Source organism: Erinaceus europaeus, chromosome 5, assembly GCF_950295315.1.
Source record: "Erinaceus europaeus chromosome 5, mEriEur2.1, whole genome shotgun sequence".
Taxonomy (NCBI): domain Eukaryota; kingdom Metazoa; phylum Chordata; class Mammalia; order Eulipotyphla; family Erinaceidae; genus Erinaceus; species Erinaceus europaeus.
In genome coordinates this window covers 120256708-120280350 of record NC_080166.1, presented here as the reverse complement: position 1 = coordinate 120280350, position 23643 = coordinate 120256708, and the positions used below count along the sequence as shown (strand labels likewise).

Sequence of the window (23643 nt, the reverse complement as noted above, 5' to 3'; positions counted from 1 at the left end):
GTACATATACACAATGGAATACTATGCAGCTATTAAGAATAATGAGCCCACCTTATCTGACCCATCTTGGACAGAGCTAGAAGGAATTATGTTAAGTCAGCTAAGTCAGAAAGATAAAGATGGGTATGGGATGTCCCCACTCATTAACAGAAGTTGAGAAAGAAGAACAGAAAGGGAAACTAAAAGCAGGATCTGATTAAATCAAGAGCAGGGCACCAATGTAAAAACACTGTGGTGAAGGGGAGGGTGGCCATTGGGCTTCCCGGCATGGCGGGGGTGAGGGGAGCAGGGGTGGGTGGTGGGGATGGGACACAGTCTTTTGGTGGTGGGAGTGGTGTTTATGTACAATACTATTAAAGTGTAAACATATAAACCACTAATTAATATGAGAGGCGAAAAATTGATCATATGTCTAGAACTTCTTAAAACACAGACTGAGTCTTTTTAATACATAGGCTGTCTTTGATATGTTGTCTCTCCCAAAAGCCTAGACCAGGGAGAACAGAAGCAACCGGTAGCACAGCTATATACAAGATGCTGGGTATTATACTCCAAACCCTAACAAAGGGACTTTCCAAAGTTAACCCTATCCCCAATAATGTGCTGATAACAATAACTATCCATTGTCTTCTTGAACCCTAAGACAGAAGGAACCTCACATTTCCACTATAGAGCCTATATTTCCCCCAGTCTTGGAACCTTAGGGTGGGGATCACTTTTCTGCATGCTGCTCTCAATTCAAATAAAATAATATTGCATCTGCGGATCGCAACCTAATCAATGCAACGAGTGCCACCCCAACATGCTTCACTTCAGACTGTGACCAAAGACTTCAGGTGTGGAATGACAACCCTTCAGCTTCATCACTCGGGTGAGACCTTTCCTTTCATAGTATTCTCTAATTCCATTCCAGGTGGTCCACTCCCCAATAAAGTCCCCAAACCTAGATATAGTCCAGGTCCCCTGAGATAGAGCATAAGTTCATACGTGCCCATAAACTAGGGGAAAAATATATACTTCTGAAAGCAGAAGTACACAAGAGCATGCAGGAAATACCCCCCAACACTTCATCCGCACTATTCCAGTCTTTAGGTCCATGATTGTTCAACAATTTGTTTGGCTTTGTATGTTAACTCTCTTTTCAGCCACCAGGTTCCGGATGCCAGCAAGATGCTGACCAGACTTCCCTGGACAGACGACCCCATCAATGTGTACTGGAGCTCCACTTCCTCAGAGCCCCACCCTACTAGGGAAAAAGAGAGGCAGACTGGGAGTATGGATCGACCAGTCAACGCCCATGTTCAGTGGGGAAGTAATTACAGAAGCCAGACCTTCCACCCTCTGCAACCCACAACGACCCTGGATCCATACTCCCAGAGAGATAGAGAATGGGAAGGCTATCAGGGGAGGGGGTGGGATGTGGAGACCGGGTTATGGGAATTGTGCGGAATTGTACCCCTCTTATTCTATGGTTTTGTTAATGTCTCCTTTCTTAAATTAAAAAAATTTAAAAAAAAAAAGAATAGGAAAGCTATCAGGGAATAGCTATCAGGACGGGATATGGACTTCTGGTGGTGGGAATTGTACAGCTCTTATCCTATGGCCTTGTCAGTGTTTCCATTTTATAAATAAAAATTTTTTTAAAAAGAAAAAAAAATGTATTTTGTTTAGAGTCAGTTTGTGTCCATTGTGCTAGATACTTGGTGGAACTTTTCAATCTAGAAAAGGATTATCTCTTTGGAGTTTCCCCTGGATTGTTTTTTTGATTCCTTCCCTTTGCTTCACTTTCAATTCTATAATTTCTGAGGATTCTTGACAGCCTGCTCCATCTGAGAATGAAGAAGGAAATGTTTATTCTGTCCTCCACACACGTGGGTTGGCCAGTTCTGGTTAGGAATTCCAGTCTAGTGATGAATAATAGTGTCAAGTATGATTACGGGGGGGGGGGGGTTGTATTGTTATGTGGGAATGTTATACATGTACAAACTATTGTATCTTACTGTCGACTGTAAACCATTAATCCCCCAATAAAGAAAAAAATATAATGTCTTGTTCTAAGTCTTCAAAGAAGATCTTAAAGGTTTTCATCACTGAATACGATGTTACCTGTTGCCTTGTACTTGATGCTATATTATGCTCAGGTACATTCCTCTTACCTACTTTTTTCCCCCTTTATTGGGGGGGGTTAAAGTTTTACATTCGACAGTAAATACAACAGTTTGTACATGCATAACATTTCTCAGTTTTCCAAATAACAATACAACCCCCATTATCCTCTGTCATCCTTTTCCAGGACCTGTACTCTCCCCCCACCCACCCCAGAGACTTTTACTTTGGTGCAATACACCAACTCCAGTCCAGGTTCTGCTGTGTGTTTTCTCTTCTGATCTTGTTTTTCAACTTCTGCCTGAGAGAGAGAGATCACCCCATATTCATCCTTCTGTTTCTGACTTGTTTCACTTAACATGATTTCTTCAAGCTCCATCCAAGATGGGCTGAAAATGGTGACATCACCTTTTTTTAAAAAAATTTCTTTATTGGGGGATAATGTTTTACATTCGACAGTAAATACACAGTTTGTACATGCACAACATTTCTCAGTTTTCCAAGATCAGATGAGATTGGGCGTGTTCAGGGTGGTATGGCCGTAGACAAGACAGACACCTACTGACCTGCTTCACCACCTGTAAAGCAACTCCCCTGTAGGTGGGAAGCCAGGGGCTCAAACCCAGATCCTTACACCCGTCCTTGCGCTTTGCACCACTTGCGCTTAACCCGCTGCGCTACCGCCCAACTCTGTTTTCCGTATAGCAATGCAACCCCCACTAGGTCTTCTGTCATCCTTTTTGGACCTGTACTCTCCCCTCCAACTACCCCAGAATCTTTTACTTTGGTGCAATACGCCAGTTCCAGTTCAGGTTCTATTTGTGTTTTCTCTTCTGATCTTGTTTTTCAACTTCTGCCTGAGAGAGAGATCACCCCATATTCATCCTTCTGTTTCTGACTTATTTCACTTAACATGATTTCTCCAAGCTCCATCCAAGATGGGCTGAAAGTCACCATTTTTAATAGCTGGATAGATTCCCTTGTGTATATAAACCACAACTTGCTCAGCCACTCATCTGTTGTTGAACATCTGGGTTGCTTCCAAGTTTCTTACCTACTTTTTTGAGAGTGTTTGTTTGTTTTATCATGAGTGGGTATTGAATCCTGCCAGATTCTTTTTTCTGCAATCAAGAAAAATAATTATCTTCTGGGAGTATGGATCAACATGCCATGCCCGTGTCCAACAGAGAAGCAATTACAGAAGCCAGACCTCCCACTTTCTGCACCCCATAGTGATCCTGGGTCCATGCTCCCAAAGGGATAAAGAATAGGAAAGATTCCAATGGAGGGGATGGGATACAGAACGCTGGTGGTGGGAATGGTGTGGAATTGTACCTCTTTTATCCTACAGTCTTGTCAATCATTATTAAATGAATATTAAAATAACTTATCTTGGGCTGAGGAGATAGCATAGTGATTATGCAAAGACTTTCATGCCTGAGGCTGCAAAAGTCCCAGGTTCAATCCCAAGTACCTGAATAGTACTCTGGTAAAATAAAATAAAATAAAATAAAATAAAATAAAATAAAATAAAATAAAATAAAATAAAATAAAATAAATCTGGCAACCAGGAAGGTGGGGTAATGTCTCTTACAATCATTTGCATTTCTTTGGTGCCAGATGTAATGTCCCCTTTAATTTCTAATTTTATTTGAGTTCCCTCTCATTATAATGGTGTAAGCCAAGATAAAACATCGGTGGCCTAAGAAGTGGTGCTTCTTAATAACACTCGATGAAAACGATGAATCATTTTCTGCCAAAACAGACATTCCGAGAAATCTTCAAATTCTTATTTATTTATTTATTTATTTATTACCAGAGCACTGTGCAGCTCTGGTTTATGGTGGTGCGGGAGATTGAACCTGGGACTTTGGTGTCTCAGGTATGAGAATCTCTTCGAATAACCATTATGTTATCTCCCCCACCCGAAATCTCCAAATTCTTTTTTTTTTTCCTCCTCCAGGGTTATTGCTGGGCTCAGTGCCTGCACCATGAATCCACCGCTCCTGGAGGCCTTTTTTTTTTTTCTCCCCCTTTTGTTGCCCTTGTTGTAGCTTCGTTGTGGTTATTATTATTGCCCTTGTTGACGCAATTCGTTGTTGGATAGGACAGAGAGAAATGGAGAGAGGAGGGGAAGACAGAGAAGGGGAGAGAAAGATAGACACCTGCAGACCTGCTTCACCGCCTGTGAAGCGACTCCCCTGCAGGTGGGGAGCCGGGGGCTCGAACCGGGATCCTTACGCTGGTCCCTGCGCTTTGCGCCACATGCGCTTAACCCACTGCGCCACCGCCCGACCCCCGAAATCTCCAAATTCTTATACTCTTTCTCTGTTCTAGCACCACCAATTCTGCATGTACTAGAATTTCTTTCTCAAAAGCATGGCATCAAGCCGGAATCTTGTGAGGCTGTTCAGCGCTTTGAATTGTCATCAGTGGTGGATGTCAACACCCAGCCTTTTCTGAATATCCAAGAAAGGCATGGCGTTCAGCCACAGTGCCCTTGTCTCCTCACTGGATGCACCGGGGCTGGACAATCTCTCAGATTCCCTTCTCTTTATCTTTTACTTTCTTTTTATTTATTCATTTTGTGGATTTCCCATGTTCATTGGGGAAGCAATTACAGAAGCCAGACCTTCCACCTTCTGCACCCCATAATGGCCCAGGGTCCATACTCCCAGAGGGTTAAGGAATAAGAAAGCTACCAGGGAAGGGGATGGGATACAGAGTTCTGGTGGTGGGAATTGTATGGAGTTGTACCCCTCTTATCCTACAGTTTTGTCAGTATTTCAAATTTATAAATAAAAATTATTTAAAAACATGTTAAATTATAATCTAGATTGCTAGATACAATTGACTGATAGTTATATTGATCACAACATAAATCCAAATGCACACTAAAGCTTTATCTTTTATTCACAGTGAGCTCCTAGATGATAAATTTAAGTTGGGAGCCAGGCTGCCTAGAAGGTGGAGCAGTGGCTAGCAGCATAGATTGCGAGTATGAGGTCCAGACTTAGGCCCTGATCATTACATATGCCACAGTGATGTTCTGGTTCTCCTTCCTAAGCAAATAGGTGTTGTTATTTTATTTATTTATTTTTATTTATTGGGGAACTAATGGTTTACTTGACAGTAAAATACAATAGTTTGTACTTGCGTAACATTGCTCAGTTTTCCACATAGCAATTCAACCCCCACTAGGTCCTCCTTTGCCATCATGTTCCAGGATTGATTTTATTACTTTTTTCAGAGCAACCTTCACCCAGCTATAAACAAACAAAGGCACTAGCTCTTGAGAACTATTCTGTAAGGTATGGCTAATTTGGAAAACTCCCCTCCACCCTCCACCTACCCCCACACACAGAAAGCTACACCTTTCATTTCTGCCCATCCTGGCACTTCAAAATAACAAAGACTAGGGGGTCAGGAAGTAGCGCAGCGGGTTAAGCACACGTGCCACAAAGCGCAAGGACCGGTGTAGGAGAGTCACTTCACAAGCGAGGAAGCAGGTCTGCAGGTGTCTATCTTTCTCTCTCCCTTTCTGTCTCCCCTCCACTCTCCATATCTCTCTGTCCTATCCAACAGCAATAACAACAATAATAACAACAACGATAAACAACAAGCCAACAAAAGAGATAAATGGCCTCCAGAAGCAGTGGATTCGTAGTACAGGCACCGAGCCCCAGCAATAACCCTGGAGGAAAAAAAAAATAGTGAAGACTAGTTAAGCCCTATTACAAGCTTGATTTCAGGGAGTAAATTCTGGAAAAGCCAGGTTTCAGAAGGCAGGCCTTGTTAGCCCCAGGCCCTGCCTGTCTACTTAAGGAACAACCTTCTGGGGAAGTAAATTTGAGCAAGCTCCTGCCTCCATCTACAAATAGAACAATATGTGAGCTTCCCCCTTCCTGTCAAAGCTGGTTCAACAGTGTTGGACTTTCTGCGGCAACTACCAGCAAGTTATCTTTTAATTTTGGGGTCAAGTCAGGAACTTAATGCCAATGGAGGGAGCTCCTGTGCGGCAGGATCTCTCCCCACTGTCTCTTTATCTCAGGATGAAACAGTGGTCTAGAGCAGTGAACCTGCACGGCATACAGAAAAAAAGGTCGCATGGTATTGTTTTTTAAGTAACTTTGGTTTACAAACTTACAAATATCTTAGAAGTACAAGTTCAGTCCTTGTCAGCACATGTACCAGAGTGATGTTTGGTTCTTTCTCTCTCTCCTCCTGTCACTCTTTTTTTTTTTTTTTTTTTTTGCCTCCAGGGTTAGTGGGGCTTGGTGCCTGCACTACAAATCCACTGCTCCTGCCTATTTTGTTCCCTTTTGTTACCCTTGTTGTTTATCATTGTTGTTATTATTGTTGCTATCATTGCTGGATAGGATAGAGAGAAATCAAGAGAGGAGGGGAAGACATAGAGGGGGAGAGAAAGATAGACACCTGCAGACCTGCTGCAGACCTGCTTCACTGCTTGTGAGGCAACCCCCCTGCAGGTGGGGAGTCAGGGACTCGAACCAGGATCCTTAAGCCATGTGGTCATGTGTGCTTAGCCCGCTGTGCTATACTGCCCGGCCCCCATCCTATCATTCCTCATGAACAAATAAATAAAGTCTTTAAAAAAATTAAAAGAAAGTTTATTTCTAAGTGAGGTTTTTTTTTCATATATTGTTGTGGATTTATTGTTGATGCCAACATCTTGGCTCCATTTCTCTTACTAGTCTGCTTTTAGTTTTACATTTAAAGATAAGATTTTTCAAAGTTAACCCAATTACCAAATAATGTGATGTTAACAATAACTATCCATTGTCTTCTTGAACCCTAAGACAGCAGGAACCTCATATTTCCACTATAGAGCCTAAACTTCCCCCAGTCCTGGGACCCTAGGGTAGGGCCCACTTTCCCGTATGCTTCTCCCAATTCTTATCAAATAACATTGCATCCGCTGATGGCAACCTAATCAACGCAATGAGTGCCACCCCAGCACGTTTCACTTCAGACTGTGTCCAGAGACTTAAGGTGTGGAACGACAACCCTTCAGCTTCATTACTCGGGTGAGACCTTTCCTTTCATAGTATTCTCTAATTCCATCCCAGGTGGTTCACTTCCTAACAAAGTCCCAAAACCTAGATATAGACCAGGTTCCAGGAGATAGAGCATATGTTCACACATATCCATAAACTAGGGCAAATATATACCTGAAAGCAGTAGTACACTAGAGTTTGCAGTGAGTACCCCCCCCCCAAACACTTCCTCTCCACTATTCCAACCTTTGGGTCCATGATTCTTCAACAATTTGTTTGGCTTTGTATGTTAACTCTCTTTTCAGCCACCAGGTTCCAGATGCCATCAGGATGCCGGACAGGCTTCCCTGGACTGAAGACCCCACCAATGCGTCCTGGATCTCCGCTTCCCCAGAGACTCACCCTACTAGGGAAAGAGAGAGGCAGACTGGGAGTATGGATCCACCAGTCAACGCCCATGTTCAGTGGGGAAGCAATTACAGAAGCCAGACCTCCCACCTTCTGCAACCCACAACGACCCTGGGTCCATACTCCCAGAGGGATAAAGAATAGGTAAGCTAACAGGGAAGGGGATGGGATACGGAACTCTGGTAGTGGGTGCTAGCTGTGGTGTTTCTCCCTTTCTTTTGCTATGATGTCCTGCAACAGAGGTCTCTGTTTATCTAAAAAAGTCAACCTGGAGTAGTGAAGCCCTAGTGATTACAAAAATAAATAAGAATAATGATTTCTCCACTAAAAGACCTCTCTACCTTCATTTAAAAAATGACAGTGTGTGTCTGTGGGGAGGGGGGTCAGGCAGCGGGTAAAGCGCACGTGGTGCAAATCGCAAGGATAGGCATAAGGATCCCGGTTCCCCACCGCCAGGGGAGTCGCTTCACAAGCGGTGAAGCCGTTCTGCAGATGTCTCTCCTTCTCTCCCCTGCTGTCTTCCCTCCTCTCGATTTCTCTCTGTCCTATCTAACAACAGCAACAGTAACGACAGCAATAATAACAGCGAGGGCAACAAAGATGGGGAAAATGGGCTCCAGGAGCAGTGGATTAATAGTGCAGACAAGGAGCCCGAGCGACAACCTGGGAGAAAAACAAAAATGACAGTGTGATGCCGCCCAGGAGGTGGTGCAGTGGATAAGGCAGTGGACCCTCTGAAATGAGGCCTTCAGTTCAATCCACAGCACTGCATGTCCTCGAGTGATGCTCTGGTTCTCTCTCATAAACAAACTAACTAGCTAGCTGTGGTAGGGTGCAAAACTTATAAGCACAAGGTCTCCATTTGATCCCCTGCACAATGTATGACAGAATGATGCTCTGGTTCTCTCATTCATCTAAATCAATGGGATGCATTGGATCGACCTTCTCGTGGTGCATCCCGTGAGTACCCATTCATTGGGGAAACTGACGATCCTTCCTAGCCGACTGAATCCACATGGATCCCAGTCACTTTCAAAGCCAGCAAAAGCAGACATCAGGCTCAACCTGACGCTGTTGACTGGCTACGGAAGAAAGGCAAATGCTAGAAGAAGAATCTAAATCAATCAATCAATAAATAAATGTTTTTTAAAGAAACAATTGACTGCATAATTCCGAGCCATTTCTGGAATCCCTATACTTTTCTTTTTTTCTTTTTGCCTCCAGGGTTATTGTTGAGCTCAGTGCCAGTACTATGAATCCACAGCTCGTGATGGCCATTTTTCCCCCCATTTTATTGGATAACACAGAGGGATATTGGGAGGGTGAGGGGGGACAGGCACCTACAGACCTGCTTCACTGCTTAGGGGCGGCCCCTCCTGCAGGTGGGTAGCCCGGGCTCGAATTGAGATTCTTGTGTGGGTCCTTGTGCTTTGTACTATGTGTGCTTGACTCGGTGCACCACCACCTGGCCCCCTCCCTATGCTTTTTTATTGCTGTATCTCAATGCCAATTTTATATCGTCTTGATTATTGTTACTTTAAACAAATTCTAAGATCAAGTGTCCTATTCTGTTCCTCTTTCTATCTGTCTTTCATGTCCAAATGAATATTAGATAGGACCAGCTTGCCGACTGTTCAAAAAGCTCTGCAGGAATTTCTGAAAGAACCTGAAAGACAATCAATTTGGAGAAACTAACATTCGAACAATACTGTGTCTACTTTTAGTTAGATCATCTTTATTTTTCCTTAGCAATCATTAGTAGTTTTCAGTGTACAAAACTTATTTCATATTCTAATGTTAGTTTCTATTTTCTACTTCAATTTCTGATTTTTATAAAGACACAATTGATTTTTATGCTCATCTTTTATTCTGCACACCTACAAAATTTTATTAGTTGTAGTTACTAGAAGTTTTATTTCATCTGCAAATAAATATAGTTTCAATTCATCTTTTTCATATCTGGATGCCTCTCCTTTTTCTTGTCTTATTATATTGGTTAAAATCTCCAGTAAATGGGGGTCAGGCGGTAGTGCAGCAGGTTAAGTGCACGTGGCGCAAAGCACAAGGATCGCAGTAAGGATCCGGGTTCCAGCCCCGGGCTCCCCACCTGAAAGGGAGTAGTTTCACAGGCGGTGAAGCAGGTCTGCAGGTGTCTGTCTTTCCTCCTCTCTTGTCTTCCCCTCATCTCTCAATTTCTCTCTGTCCTATCCAACAATGAAGGACATCAACAACAATAATAACCACAACAAGGGCAACAAAAGGGGAAAAAATGGCCTCCAGGAGCAGTGGATTCATCGTGCAGGCACTGAGCCCCAGCAATAACCCTGGTGGCAAAAAAAAAAAAAACTCCAGTAAAGGGGGAGTCCAGCGGTAGTGCAGCGGGTTAAACTCACGTGGCGCGAAGCACCAGGACCCGGGTTTGAGGCCCCGGTTGCCCACCTGTAGGAGAGTCCCTTCACAGGCGGTGAAGCAGGTCTGCAGGTGTCTGTCTTTCTCTCCCCCTCTGTCTTCCCCTCCTCTCTCCATTTCTCTCTGTCCTATCCAACAACAACGACATTAATAACAACAACAATAATAGCTGCAGCAACAATAAAAAACAACAAGGGCAACAAAAGGGAAAATAAATAAATAATTTAAAAAAAAATCTCCAGTAAAATACTGGAAAAAATAATGAGAATGCATATTTTTGTCTTCTTTCAGATCTTGGGAGAAAATAGTCTTTTGACATTAAGTATGTTAACTACAGGTTTTTCACGGTTATTTGAAGAGGATCACTTCTATGCTAGTTTGCTGATATATGTGTATTTTTTAAATGTATGTTGAATTTTGTCAAATTCAGTTCCTATTGAGATAATCATATGGTTTTGTTTTTTGATAACTTTTTCTATTGAGTCTTTGAATATGATGAATTATATTGATTCTCAAATATATTAACAAAACTTCCTCCCACTCCTGAAATTTTATTCTGGTTGGACATGAAACATTATCTTTTTGACATATTGTTTTAATGTTATTTAATTCAGTTTGAAACTGCTTAGAATTTTTATATTTATATTCAAGGCAATTATGGGATGTGGGCTTTTTGTTTGTTTTTATTTTAATATCTCTCCCTGCCTTTGGCATCTGAGTAAATTGGCCTCATAAATAAGTGTTATCTTCTCAAATTTACCAGAAGAGTTTGTGCAAAATTGGTATTATTTACTTTTTAAATATCTGGTGGGTTCTGCAATGTACCCACCTGCTTCAGTGGTTTTCATGGTAGAATCTTTTTATTCACAAATTCACTAGAACTACAAAAGATAACTACTGTTTTTATATTCTTTCCTACCAACTCTATACATCATCTTGGATCTGTTTTTAAATGATTGATTTTTTCCCTATTAAAGCTTGCAATTTTTTCCTTTATATGATACTTTCTGAGATGCAGCTAAATTCACTGTCAATACTTTGTTCCTTTCAATATTTGCTTTTGAACTAGTCTAGTAGGGTTGAAGCAGTATTTAGTCTAGAATTGCTTTTTTAAAAAAATACACTAGTAAACATCACCAAAATTAGTAACTTCTGCATTCCCCAAAAAGACACCATTTTAAAAATGAAAAAGGCAAGCCACAGGACAGAAGAAAATAAGTTTAAAATAGACATCTGATCAAAGGCTTGTAGCTATACCATGCAAAGAACACTTAAAACCTAGTAGTAAGAAAACAATCTAAAAACTGGGCAAAATATTTTAGGAAATACTTCACCAAACAAGATATAGGATGACCCATACCTATGGACATCTAATTTTTGATTAGATGAGCCTAAACTACTAAGTGGAAAAAGGAGGATCTCTTCAATAAATAGTGCTGGGAAAATTGGGTTAAAACATGCAGAAGAGACAACAGGTCCTCCCATAGGAACAATGGTAGAGAAAGTTCCGTCCTCCAAAGGGAGGATGGACAACATACTCTGTACTACACCTGAGGAAGATGGGTCCATATTGGGGCAGCTTGGAATGTTCCTACTCATGACCTAAGAATGTGACACATAGAAAAGAGGAACAAAATAGGGCACTTGATCCTAAAATGTATTTAAAGTAACAAAGCTTCAATAATATTTAACAGTATATAGACATTTGATACCAGCAGAGGTCACATAGACTCCTAAGCTGAATATGGGCCCCAGATCAAATCAAATCAATGGGGTTTACAGTCAACAATATTTATGCCCCTTTCCCATATTTGGGAGCTACTCTCTTCCCTGATCCAGCTTTCTGGTCCTTTTTTCAGCCATGACATCATCTCCCCAGACAATAACTAGGATCCACTGGCATATCAGATTTCAGGCTCAGGGACAAAAGAAAAAGGAGAAAAAAAAAAGTTATTAAATCCAAAAAAAAGGAGACTGAAAAAATTTTTTTAAAAAATGCAGAAGAACGAAACTAACCACTATATCTCACCAGAAACAAAAGTAAACTCCAAATGGATCAAAGACTTGGATGTTTGACCAGAAGCTACCAAATACTTAGAGGAAAATGTTGGCAGGAATCTTTCCCATCTAAATCTCAAGGGCATCCAGGGAAACTAAAACAAAAATAAAGCAATGGGACTACATCAAATTGAGAAGCTTCTGAACAGGAAAAGAAACCATCAGCCAAACCAAGAGACCCCTCACAGAATGGGAGAAGATCTTCACATGCCGCACATCAGACAAGGGGCTAATCACCACAATATACAAAGAGCTCAGCAAACTCAGCAACAAGAAAGCAAATGACCCCATTCAAAGGTGAATATTAACAGAATATTCATGAAAGAAGAGATACAAAAGGCTAACAGGCATATGAAAAAGATGTTCCAAGTCACTGATTGTCAGAGAAATGCAAATAAAGGCAACAATGAGATACCACCTCACTCCTATGAGAGTGTCATGCATCGGAAATCACAGCAACAACAAATACTAAAGTTGTGGGGAACCCTCCTGCACTGCTGGTGGGAATGTAAATTGGTCCAACCCCTGTGGAGAGCTGCTGTAAAATCCAACTGGTTATTTTGAACAGGTACGCATCTGTGCAACACAAGCATGGGAAAGGGTGACCACACCTGATGTAGATCCATCAGCTCCCATTAACTCTTTTCACCAAGGCTCTGATGAGTCATTGGCGAGCTTCATCTCAAGGGTGAAGAGAAGCTTAGAGAGAAAGGTTTATAATCCTGACGTCCGCACACTACTCCTGCGCTCTATTGTCTGGGAAGGCATGACACCACAATTCCGTCAGGTATGCCTTAATCTTAAACACCTACACCCAGATAATTGGATTCTAGCGACACAGGAACTTACATCAGGCAATTATGGGACACCCGCTATGACGCAGGTCTATGCAGTTGCCCCACATAAGCAAAACGGGGCCTGCTTTCAGTGCGGTCGCCAAGGACATTGGCGTAACCAATGTCCTGATAAGTTGCGACCACGCCTCCAGTCAGGGAAACCACGCCTCCAGCCAGAGCAACCCCGCTTTCAGTCAGGGAGCCAGAGACCACGTACTGTTTGTCCAAAATGTCGTAAGGGGTTTCATTGGAAGAGAGATTGTTGGTCCCAATTTCATAAAGATGGTTCGCCCCTGAATAGTACAAATTCGGGGCCTGAGATTTTGTGGACCACTCCTGTTTTAGAACAAGATCACCCTTCTATGACAGTAAAGATAGGCAACATTCCTTTTAAATTTTTGATTGACACGGGGGCAGCAAAGACGATTTTAAGGCAAGAAGAGATTCCCCAAGATTGGGAACTCATCCCTGGACCCAGTTTACATGGAATAGGAGGGATGACGAGAGCATTTTACACACGAGACTCGCTTATGTGGGAAGACCCAGAAGGTTCTACTGGACACTTCCGCCCTTTGGTAGCTAATATTAGCACCAACTTACTGGGCAGGGATCTTCTGGAATGTCTTAATGTTAGGATATCCACAGACGCCTCTGCAGAGCGTAAAACTCATTCCCGCGATACCAGGTCTATTCAGCACCCCCAATACTAAATGCCACTGTTCGTAGCCAAACACCCCGCTTAAGCTGGCTTTCTAATGAGCCTGTCTGGGTGGAACAGTGGCCTTTACCTAGGGATAAGCTAAAAATTTTAAAAGAGCTCGTCCGAGAGCAGTTGTCCTTGGGACACATTCGTCATTCTCGAAGTCCATGGAATACTCCTGTCTTTGTGATTAAAAAGCGCTCGGGAAAATGACGCCTCCTTCAAGATTTCCGTGCAGTAAATAAAACCATGCAGGTCTGGGGCTCCCCCCAAAGGGGTTTGCCTCTTGCTTCTGCAATTCCCACGGGAATTCCAATCATAGCTATTGATATACAAGATTGTTTTTTCTCTATCCCCTTGCATCAGCGAGATTGTAAACGTTTTGCCTTCTCTGTTCCGTCTATTAATAATGCCAGCCCCACTGATAGATTTGAATGGGTGGTGCTGCCCCAGGGTATGGCCAATAGTCCTACGATTTGTCAGGAGGCTGTTAAATCTGCCCTTGTCCCATATATTCATAAGGGCCTTAATATTTTTCATTATACAGATGATATTTTAATATGGGGAAAATCAGATACAGATCTCTATGCCTTACGTGATTTTCTCATTCCTGCATTAAAGAAAAGCGGCCTTAATGTAGCCCCTGAGAAGATACAGCTAATCCCTCCAATATCCTTCCTAGGTTCAGAGATTTCTCTAACGCAAATTCGTCCCTTAAAACCTAATGTTACCTTCCCTTCTAACCTTACTCTTGCTTCTTGACAAAGTTTTCTAGGAAATTTAAATTGGCTTAGGCAGTATCTCTATCTGCCCACAAGCTGCCTCCAACCACTGTTTGACCTGTTGAAAGGAAACAAACAGCCCTCTTCAAAACGTAAGTTAACTCCTGAGGCCTCCTTGGCACTGGAAAGGGTTAACCAGGCCCTCCAGGACATGCACCTTGTTCAATTCTCCCCCTCCTCTCCGGTAAACCTTCTAATCTTCAACTCCACCCCCACAGTAGTAGGGGCACTGTGGCAAGACCATGGGGTTCTCGAATGGCTTCACACGCCAGTAGGAGGAGCTCCAAGACTCCTCACTGAGATAGATGCGTTAGCATTCATGGTTCGCCAAGGGAGAAATAGGTCTGTGCAGGTCTTAGGGAAAGAACCGGATTTAATCATTCTGCCCTTTTCTCTCACAGATACAGAGTGGCTTATACGCCATCATTCCCGCTTTGCCATAAGCTTCGTGGGGTTTCCAGGACAAATAGATAACCATTTTCCTTCTAATAAATTGATAGCTTCTTTACCTCTTCTGCCTCTACTAGCACCTAAACTTTTCTCTCGGGATCCCATTCCCTCTGCTCCTACAATCTTTACTGATGGCAGAAAAAGGGGAGCTGCTGCCCTTATATATTACCCAGACAAACAATCTCCTAAACCTCTCTTTACTGAGCTTCCTGATAATTCCCCTCAGTACAAAGAACTTTATGCTGTTTTTCTTGCACTAAAAGCTGTACCAGAATCCTTCAACCTTTTTTCTGACAGTGTGTATACTGTTAACTTACTTCCATGGCTTGCTCGTTCGTATGTGAAAATTGATGACAACCCACTTTCCCCTCTCTTGATTCAAATCACCTCTATGCTCTGTTCTCGAACCCAACCACTGTATATTCAACACCTTCGCTCCCACAGCCCTCTTCCTGGTTCCCTGTCCGAAGGGAATGCCGCAGTTGACCGCCTTGCCTCCACAGGAAGTTTCCCAGTCTCTGTCTCTGATCCTGCTAATTTTCACTCTCTAACCCATGTTAATCTTAAAGGCCTTCAAGCTCGATTCCCTGATGTTCCTGTATCACAGTTAAAACATATCCTCGCTACATGCTCTTCTTGTGCAAGTCTCATAAAGACACCTGCTATCCAGACCCTTGGGGTTAATCCCCGAGGTTTAAAAGCTAATGCTATTTGGTAAATTGATGTCACCCACATACCAAACTTTGGCAAACAAAAATATGTGTTTGTCTCAATTGATACCTTTTCTAAATTTATGTGGGCTACAGCTCAGACAGGAGAAAGTGCTAAAAAGCTTGTAAGCCATATGCTCTCTTGTTTTGCCGTTATGGGGGTCCCATTATTTTTGAAAACAGACAATGCACCTATGTTTACAAGTAAACAATTTAAAGATTTTTGTTCCCTCTGGAATATTACTCATACCACGGGCACTCCCTACAATCCACAGGGACAAGGCATTGTCGAGAGGGCCCATCAAACTCTGAAGGCTCAACTAAATAAAGATAAAGGAGGAACATATCCCCCAAATATCCAGCTAGCAAAAGCCTTAACTACGTTAAATCTCTTTAATATTTACAATAACTCAGCCTTACCCCCTATTATTCTTCACTGGCAAACACCATCTACCCTCCCATCTATTAAGGTCAAATGGAGAGACCCACTCGATAAAGTTTGGAAAGGGCCTGACCCATTATTGACCATGGGAAGGGGTTTCGCATGCATTTTCCCTCAAAATTTCTCTAAACCTGTCTGGGTTCCTGCCCGCCATGTCCGACAATACCCGCAGGATGGCGCTGTTATTCCTGAAGAACAAGAAATAACACAAGAGGACCAGATGCAGGATACATCCCAGGATCCATAATATGGCATGGCAGAACCTACAAAAGTTGGCTCACAGAGCCCTCTCTCCTACCCTTTCCCTGAATGTCTTATGTTATGAATGGCCAGTTGTGTTTTGTGAGTGAGTGTGCTGAATGACCAAAATTTTTTTGTATGACCCATCTGCTCAGAAGTACTCTAAATGTTAAAACCATTGTTACTAACATGCATTAACTCTCTAAGTAACCTGAGTCTGCTTATAGTCCAAAGTCAATTATAGTAAACCTCTAACTTGTTACAAGTTTTATTGTTTTTCACAAGTAAGTGATTACAGCTATCAAGCCTTCATATGAGGAATCATCTGTTCATACGGTAAGGTATTAAACTGTAAGAAGTTCCTCCATATCCAACCTATGTGAATTAGCAACATTCACATATTCTTGTAAACTTAACTGGTGTATCTTGTCTTGCCACCATAGGCCTGCCTTTGTCAGCCAACAATTTAAAGATGTTTCTCTTTATAACATCACCCATGCCACGGACATCCTTTACTACCCCCAAAGACAAATGGCTGTTCCCCTGGACATCACATTCACTGACTGCTTCCCTTAGACTTGAGATATGCTCCTACCTCTTCATATCAATGGATACATTCCCCCTTCCTTACCTGTATACCCTTAGTTGTGGGACCCTAGCTTGTTTTACTTCTTCTGCTCACAATAGGTCCTATAATTCTTTTTTTTCAACATTTTAAATTTATTTATTAATGAGAAAGAGAGAAAGAACCAGACTCACTCTGGTACATGTGCTGCCAGGGATCGAACTCAGGACCTCATGCTTAAGAGTCCAAGGCTTTAGTCACTGCATCACCTCCCGGACCACAGTCCTATAATTCTTAACAAGCTTTTTTTTTTTATAATTCTTAACAAGCCTTTTGCAGCAACAGATTGATGCCATAAAGATGCAACCTATACAAAGTCACTATCATAGGCTGGACATGGCAGAATATTGAGTTGCTGTGGAGGATTTGCCCCCCTCCATCAGAACGTCCACCATGTAGAGGGCTGGCTAGCCAATGATGGGTAAGAGGAAACTAGCGCTATCCAGTCAACCTAAGACAGGGCATCTGGTAATACTGGGCAAAAATGACCAGGTGTTCCAATGACGGGTAAGACGGAAGGCTGATCCCCAACCTAAGACAGGCACAGTCCACCCTGCCACAAAACAAAGTCCGCCAAACATCAAAACATGATATAAGACAGGGGGACATGTGGGGAGCCACATGTGCCCTCAAGGTTGCTACTGGCATGGCCATAGAGTTTATGTTAAAAGATAGTTCCTGGGAATCGGGTGGTGGCGCAGCGGGTTTAGCAAGAACTGGCTTGAGGATCCCAGTTTGAGCCCCCGGCTCCTCACCTGCAGGGGAATCACTTCACAGGCGGTGAAGCAGGTCTACAGGTATCTTTATCTCCCTCTGTCTTTCCCTCCTCTCTCCATTTCTCTCTGTTCTATCCAACAACCACAATATCAGCAATAACAACAATATAATTACAACAAGAACAACTAGGGCAACAAAAGGCAAGATACAAGATAAAAAAAAAAAAAGGGATAAGATAGTTCCCACTTTCCTACACCTTAGAGTCTTTGTTAAAAGATAAGGTCTTTTTCCCCATGAATCACCCAGGACCTTCCAGATAAACGGCTGACTACCATGACAAATAATATAAAATATAATCATAAATGAATAGGAAAGATACATCCCCCAATACTCAGTTGGTCAAGGCACCAAACCTCTTCTTCTATAAAGCATTCAAATCAGATGCCCTGCTAACCACGAGAAGCAGATTGTTTGTGTTTCTTTCACAGGAATCCCGGAAAAAACATCTGAACCCCTGCACACCCTGACGTCACTCACTAGATGGCACGACTACCGTGGCACACCCCCCGAAACCCTAGATGTCACTCAACGCGATCTGAAGAATCTGATTCGCAGACTCCAAGGACAGAACCTTTTTACTGCCTGTCTGCCTTTCCTGCTTTTGCTTTGACCTGTCACGTTTTGGCGGTTCCAGCTCACAATCTACAGAAAAGCAGAATTCCAGAGGCTGACCTTCCTCATGCAGCATTTCATCCCCTGCCATTTCTCCCCCAGTCGCCTACTTTGGACTGAGACTTCTATCGGACTTGCTGATATACCCTTTGGACACTTTAGACAATTTTACAGCAGCTTCCTTCCCTTCACGTTGCTGGTTTTTCATAGACTGATCCTGAGTAATTCATAGACTTTACAGACTGTTGCCTTGAGGACTATACAATGCCAAATAGCCCCTCTGTTTGGTGGGTCATGCCTCCTGCCTCCCCCTCATTATGTACCCTTGCCCCTTTCCCCACCCAAACAGGGAATGCTCCTTTACACACCAATCCTTCCCTTCACACCACACTGGCTTTTACTTCTCCCCTACTTATCTCTTCCTATTTTGTTATGTCATTTAGGCTTATGCCCAAAAGGTTTCTGCCCCATGATAGTCTTTTATAGACTTTGTACATCTTATGCTATTACTAGGTAGAAAGATAGAAAAGATGTAGAGATATTGTGAAGAGATGGTTGAGCAGGCTGCGCTTAAACCTATGAGATGAGTCTCTCCAGGTAAGTCTCTCTCTCTAAAGAGGGGTTGAGCACAGGAGGACGCATAAATCTCACAAGGTTGGCAGCCATTTAAGCCTTCCCTCCTCCACAGAAAGTCCTACATCTTCCCACCTGAGCATGGCATTCCTCTAAAACATTTAAGCCTGCTCCATTTTTCTTTACTGTGTCCATTTAGATATAAAGGGATAGGAGGAGATGTTGCTGAGGACTTATTCTGATGCAGTCTCCGCCCCCAGGTTTTTCTATGCTCCGCTAAATCCTAGAGTGCCCCCTTTCAACCAATCCTGGCTCCGCCCCCAGGTTTTTCTATGCCCCGCTAAATCCTAGAGTGCCCCCTTTCAACCAATCCTGGCCCTACACGTCACCCCTGGTTGTCGCCCAATAAAAAGCCCCCTCACCCCTCCCCTCTCTCTCTCTGGGCTCTCGGCTCTCCCTCTCTGAGGTCTCGCTCCCTGCTCTCCCCCCGTGGTCGGCCATTGCTGGCTGGCTCCACGTGGTCTGAACCAAACCTCCCCCCCATCCTATAATAAAGATCTGTGTACCCCTTTGCTCTGGACGTCCGCTCTCTTCTCCGCGGTGCAGACTGACACCAGACCTCCTCAACAACAGAGAGCAGTCTGGAGAATCCTCACAAGGCTAGAAATGGACCTTCTTTATGATCCAGTTTGATCCTAAAGAGTCAAACACACCCATCCAAAAAGATCTGTGTATACCTATGTTCATAGCAGCACAATTCTTAAGAGTCAAAGCCTAGAAACAATTCAGGTGTCCATCAACAGATGTGTGGCTGAAAAAGCTGTATTTTATATACACAGTGGAATATTACTCAGTTATTAAGAATAATGAATCCATCCATTTTCTTCAACCCATCTTGGATGGAGCTTGAAGAAATTATGTTAAGTGGGATAAGCCAAAAAGAGAAAAATGAGTATGGATGATCCCACTCATAAACAGAAGCTGAGAAAGAACAGAAAAGGAAACACACACATACACACACACACAAAAAAAAAAAAATTAACCAAGTTTGGAGTATTGCACTAAAATGAAAAAACTCTGGGGGTGAGGGGAGGGGTAGATATTTAGCTCTACTGTAGAGAGGTGAGGGTAGGGACACAGAACTTTGGTGGCGGGGATGATGTTAATATATACTTTCATAACCAATAGTCTTATTAGCCACTGTCTAATCAATATGAGAGGGGAAAAAGCAGATTGAATGTCTCGAGGTTTTAAAAGCATAGATTTCAGTTCTGAGTATCTAAGCACTTCCTTCAATCTAAGCACTTAAGCACTTAAGCACTTAAGGTTTCAAATTAGTAAACTGAATTTTTTTTAGGAAACTGAATTCTAACACTGGGTTAATACATTTCTAATAATAACTTTTTTGAAAAATACTAAATCACCTACAATCTTATACCAGGAGGACTAGAAGCAATCGGTCCTGTCATGTATATAAGATATAGTTATTATTATTATTTTTTTTTTGCCTCCAGGATTATTGCTGGGGCTCGGTGCCTGCATTATGAATCCACTGCTCCTGGAGGCTATTTTTCCCCTTTTGTTGCCCTTGTTGTTATTATTATTATTGTTGTTGTTGATATCATTGTTATTGAATAGGACAGAAAGAAATTGAGAGAAGAGGGGAAGACATAGAGGGGGAAGGAAAGATAGACACCTGTAGAACTGCTTCACTGCCTGTGAAGCTACCCCCATGCAGGTGAGGAGCCAGGGGCTCGAACTGGGATCCTTATGCTGGTCCTTGGACTTCCCACCATGTGCACTTAACCCACTGCTCCACTACCCAGCCTCCAAGATATAGTTACTTGTAAATAGCATTAAATGGCATAAATCATGGTAAGGTCTTGTATGGAACAATAAATCCCAACCATGGGATTTTCAAAGTAAACCAAGTCCCCAAATGACTTGGTTATAATAATAATTATCTATTACCTTCTTAAACACTAAGACAGCAAGGAACCTTCCTCATTCTCAGTAAAATCCATAGTTCTCCCAGCCCTGGAAGCTCAGGGGCATGGCTCATTTTCCTTCTTGCTTCTCTTGATCCATCTGCTGATCCCAACCAAATCAATGCAACCAGTGCCACTTTAACATGTTTCACCTCGGACTGTGTCCAGAGATGCCAGGCCTGGGATGTCAACCCTCCAGCTCCAATACTTTGGTGAGACCTTTCCTAGCTCGTAGGACTCCATATAGTTCTATTTTGGGTGGTGCACTTCCTAACAAAAGTTACAGAACCTAGATATAGACCAGGGCCCAAGGGATAGGGCATTTGTGCACACGTATCCATAAGCTAGGGTAAAGTATACACCTTAAAGTAAAAGTGTGCAGTAGTCTGCAGTGACTCAATAAGTGCAGCAAGCAACTAGAAAGACCTAAAAAAAAATCTATAAAGTACTTAATCAAATATTTTCTACTTAGAATTAAATACCCATCTCACCTACTCCCTATTTCACTTCCCTAAATCACTCTAAATCCAACTGTGTCAGATTAAGTAAGGACTACAAAAGTTGGATAAGGGCAAGAGACCAGCACACTTTAATGATGGCACTATTGGTCACTACCAGGCCACCCCATCATCTGGAGCCCTAGTCAGGGAATCCTGGGATTCCCACATAGATATGATGGGTCTAAACCTCTAACGGATCCCTCTCTCCACCATCATTGGCCAACTCCATCAGAACCCACCTGCAGGGGAGTCGCTTCACAGGCGGTGAAGCAGGTCTGCAGGTGTCTATCTTTCTCTCCCACTCTCTGTTTTCCCCTCCTCTCTCCATTTCTCTCTGTCCTATCCAACAACGACATCAATAACAACAAAACAACAAGGGCAACAAAAGGGGAATAAATAAAAAAAAAAAGATTTCCCTTTTATAAAAAAAAAAAAAAGAAAAAAAGAAACAACATTATAAATTCTCTTATGGGCCTCTATAGGACCTTGCCCTCAATGTAGAACAACAATGATAGGGACTACCCCACTCATCAAAGGGAAGCTAGGTCAACATTCTCTGCCACTAAAGGAAGACGGGTCCTGTAATGACTACACCCTAGAATGTTCTTAGCTTGCTATGTCCGTGAAATATGAACTCAGACCTACAGGGATGCAGAGGTTATGCAGGCTCATGTATTGAATATGGGCCCCAGGTCAGATCGATGGAGTTTACAATTAATGGTATTTATATAGTTTTCCCATATTCGAGAGCTACTCTCTCCCCTGATCCAGATTTCTAGTCTTATTTGCAACTCTGATACCATCTCCCCAGACAATACTGTTACCAGTCGAGCTCAGGCAAAAATCTGTACAGTCATGGGCCTTTGAAATATACCTAAAATAGACTTCCTAGCTTTTTTCAACATGAAGACCCCAAGTCTCATCTGCTATATTCTTACCTTTAGGTTTCTGATTATTAAATAATTTGTTCTGCTTTACATCTTAATGCTTTTCAGCCAACAAGTTGCAGATGCTACCATGATGGCAACTTGATTTCCCTGGGCAGACAACCTCACCAATGTGTCCTGGAACCCCACCTTTCCTGAGCCCTATCCCACTAGGGAAAGAAAGAATCAGGTTGGGGGTATAAATCGACCTGCCAATGCCCATGTCTTGCGTAGAAGCAATTACAGAAGCCAGACCTTGCACTTTCTGCACCCCATAAAGATCTTTACTCCATACTCCCGAGGGATAAAGAATAGGGAAGTTTCCAATGGAGGGGATGGGATACAGAACTCTGGTGGTGGGAACTGTATGAAATTGTACCTCTCTTATCCTATAATCTTGTTAATCATTATTACATCACTGTAAAAAAAGTTAAAAAAATAGGATGTCAATTAATCACACAGAACAATGATCAGCATAATTAATCATCAGAGAAATATATACTAAGATTGCAATGGCATATTACTATATTTAATTAAATTGATTAAAAAATAAAAACAAAATACTGTTGAATCATTAAAAGACAAAAACAAGAAGGGACTTGAGGAGGCAGGGCTACAGAGCAGCGGCAGCTGTGTTTCTCTCCTCTCCTCTCCCAGGTCAACTAGGAATACCAAAGGAGACCACCTGGGACCCTGGGACCACAATAAGACAGGACTAGAAGGACTTCAGGAATCCACCAAAGCACCGGTGAGTGCAAACACGTGTGGCTCATGGACAGAGAGGAACCCAGGGGGAGATTAAGTGGCAGTTCACCAGTTGAGACTCCACCTCCAAAGAAAGACAGCAGAAGGGAGGAGAGGACTCCCCTGCGACTCAACAAATGCAACTGTGAGTCTCCATTGCTACTGCCCTCAGAACCTGGAGCAGCAGCAGGGAGGCCCTGTGCTGACACCAGGGGACAGAGAACTAACCAGTAAACTCAGGAGAAGAGCTATATCTCGGTGGCCTAGCAGGGGAGCTGTGAGAGCCTCTTTGCATAACCACTAGATTACCTCTGCCCCACCCTGCTTTGTCTCTTGGTCAGGAGTCAGTGATTAAACTAAGAAGCCTACTTATAGTTTTAAAGCCCTCAGGCTCCCATACCCTACAGGGAAGAAAAAGAACAAAAGAGGATTTTAGGCCACTGAGCTCCAACTCAGGGATTAAAATACTACTGAAACTGTCAACTTCCACAACTGTGAACCCTTTAATTACCTTAGACACAAGTTAATCCAGGCAAGAGTGAGTAATTTGAAAAGTACTGAGAGAGAGGCCTCATAATATATAAAATGGTTAAACCAACAAGAAGAACTATTGGAGAAATGAACCAGGACAAGAGTCCAGCTAAAAGCCCCCCAAAGGGTGAAGCACAAAATAATGATAATGGTAACCATCCAAACACTAGTTAAGGAAATAATCACAGGAGTGAGTAAAGAGTTTGAA

The 23643-nt window shown here is 42.6% G+C and overlaps 1 protein-coding gene across 1 annotated transcript in view; it reads right to left on the bottom strand.

The window, feature by feature from the left end:
* Positions 1 to 23643, bottom strand: part of FLT3 (fms related receptor tyrosine kinase 3) — a 114806-nt gene that overhangs the window by 70948 nt on the left and 20215 nt on the right. The gene's annotated exons all lie outside the window — the stretch shown is intronic.